The sequence below is a fragment of the Arachis hypogaea genome, chromosome 4 (assembly GCF_003086295.3).
Source record: "Arachis hypogaea cultivar Tifrunner chromosome 4, arahy.Tifrunner.gnm2.J5K5, whole genome shotgun sequence".
NCBI lineage: Eukaryota > Viridiplantae > Streptophyta > Magnoliopsida > Fabales > Fabaceae > Arachis > Arachis hypogaea.
In genome coordinates this window covers 44,629,872-44,632,421 of record NC_092039.1, presented here as the reverse complement: position 1 = coordinate 44,632,421, position 2,550 = coordinate 44,629,872, and the positions used below count along the sequence as shown (strand labels likewise).

The 2,550-nt window shown below is 38.8% G+C and overlaps 1 non-coding gene across 1 annotated transcript; it reads left to right on the top strand.

Moving 5' to 3' along the window:
• The first annotated feature begins 1,058 nt into the window (after positions 1-1,058).
• LOC112798905 (small nucleolar RNA R71) lies at positions 1,059-1,166 on the top strand. Its single transcript, XR_003200501.1, has one exon. It is a non-coding gene; the product is annotated as a small nucleolar RNA R71 (small nucleolar RNA).
• The last annotated feature ends 1,384 nt before the right edge of the window (positions 1,167-2,550 follow it).

Sequence of the window (2,550 nt, the reverse complement as noted above, 5' to 3'; positions counted from 1 at the left end):
AGCAAAGGGAGTTCATCCTCCCAAGTCTCATTTCCAAATAACTTGTCATTCAGCTTCATGATTGCTCCAAGGTATTTGGCAACTTGCTCTTCAGTGACATACTCTTCCTCTTCAGAAGAAGAATACTCATCAGAGCTCATGTATGGCAGAAGTAAGTCCAATGGAATCTCTATGGTCTCAGTTTGAGCCTCAGATTCCCATGGTTCCTCATTGGGGAACTCATTGGAGGCCAGTGGACGTCCAGTGAGGTCTTCCTCAGTGGCGTTCACTGCCTCTTCTTCCTCCCAGAATTCGGCCATGTTGATGGCCTTGCACTCTCCTTTTGGATTTTCTTCAGTATTGCTTGGGAGAGTACTAGGAGGGAGTTCAGTAATTTTCTTGCTCAGCTGACCCACTTGTCCTTCCAAATTTCTGATGGAGGACCTTGTTTCAGTCATGAAACTTTGAGTGGTTTTGATTAGATCAGAGACCATGGTTGCTAAGTCAGAGTTATTCTGCTTAGAACTCTCTGTCTGTTGCTGAGAAGATGATGGAAAAGGCTTGCTATTGCTAAACCTGTTTCTTCCACCATTATTATTATTGAAACCTTGTTGAGGTCTCTGTTGATCCTTCCATGAAAGACTTAGATGATTCCTCCATGAAGGATTATAGGTGTTTCCATAGGGTTCTCCCATGTAATTCACCTCTTCCATTGAAGGGTTCTCAGGATCATAAGCTTATTCCTCAGATGAAGCTTCCTTAGTACTGCTTGGTGCATTTTGCATTCCAGACAGACTTTGAGAAATCATATTGACTTGTTGAGTCAATATTTTGTTCTGAGCCAATATGGCATTCAGAGTGTCAATCTCAAGAACTCCTTTCTTCTGACTAGTCCTATTGTTCACAGGGTTTCTTTCAGAAGTGTACATGAATTGGTTATTTGCAACCATTTCAATCAGTTCTTGAGCCTCTGTAGGCGTCTTCTTCAGATGAAGAGATCCTCCAGCAGAGCTATCCAAAGACATCTTGGATAGTTCAGAGATACCATCATAGAAAATACCTATGATGCTCCATTCAGAAAGCATGTCTGAGGGACACTTTCTGATTAATTGTTTGTATCTTTCCCAAGCTTCATAGAGGGATTCTCCATCCTTCTGTCTGAAGGTTTGGACTTCCACTCTAAGCTTACTCAATCTTTGAGGTGGAAAGAACGTTGCCAAGAAGGCATTGACTAGCTTTTCCCAAGAGTCCAGGCTTTCTTTAGGTTGAGAATCCAACCATATTCTAGCTCTGTCTTTTACAGCAAAAGGGAATAGCATAAGTCTGTAGACCTCAGGGTCAACCCCATTAGTCTTGACAGTGTCACAGATTTGCAAGAATTCAGTTAAAAACTGATGAGGATCTTCCAATGGAAGTCCATGGAACTTGCAATTCTGTTGCATTAGAGAAACTAATTGAGGCTTAAGCTCAAAGTTGTTTGCTCCAATGGCAGGGATAGAGATGCTTCTCCCATAAAAGTTGGGAGTAGGTGCAGTAAAGTCACCCAGCACCTTCCTTGCATTGTTGGCATTGTTGTTGTTTTCGGCTGCCATGGGTTCTTCTTGTTTAAAGATTTCTGTTAGGTCCTCTACAGAGAGTTGTGCCTTAGCTTCTCTTAGCTTTCGCTTCAAGGTCCTTTCAGGTTCAGGGTCAGCTTCAACAAGAATGCCTTTGTCTTTGTTCCTGCTCATATGAAAGAGAAGAGAACAAGAAAATGTGGAATCCTCTATGTCACAGTATAGAGATTCCTTGAGGTGTCAGAGGAAAGAAAAGTAGAAGACAGAAGTAGAAAATTCGAACTTATCAAAGAAGAAGGAGTTCGAATTTTGCGTTAAGGAATAGTGTTAGTCCATAAATAGAAGGATGTGAGAGGAGAGAAGGTAATTTTCGAAAATTAAGTAAAAGAATTTTGAAAACATTTTGAAAAACATTAATTGATTTTCGAAAATAAGAGTGGGAAAGAAATCAAGTGATTTTTGAAAAAGATTTTGAAATTAGAAGTAAAAAAGATTTGATTGAAAACTATTTTGAAAAAGATGTGATTAAAAAGATTTGATTGAAAAGTTATGGTTTTAAAAAGATATGATTTGAAAATAATTTTAAAAGATTTGATTTTGAAAATTAATAACTTGGCTATCAAGAAAAAGATATGATCCAAACATTAAACCTTTCTCAACAGAAAAGGCAACATACTTGATTTGTTGAATCAAATCATTAATTGATAGCAAGTATCTTTGAAAAAGGAAAGAAATTGATTTTGAAAACATTTGATTGAAAAGATATGATTTGAAAAGATTTGATTTTGAAAAACTTTTGAAAACTTGAAAAAAAATTGATTTGAAAACAAAATCTTCCCCCTTGTGCCATCCTGGCGTTAAACGCCCAGAATGGTGCACATTCTGGCGTTTAACGCCCAAACTACTACCCTTTTGGGCGTTAAACGCCCAGCCAGGCACCCTGGCTGGCGTTTAAACGCCAGTCTGTCTTCTTCACTGGGCATTTTTGAATGCCCAGCTTTTTCTGTGTGATTCC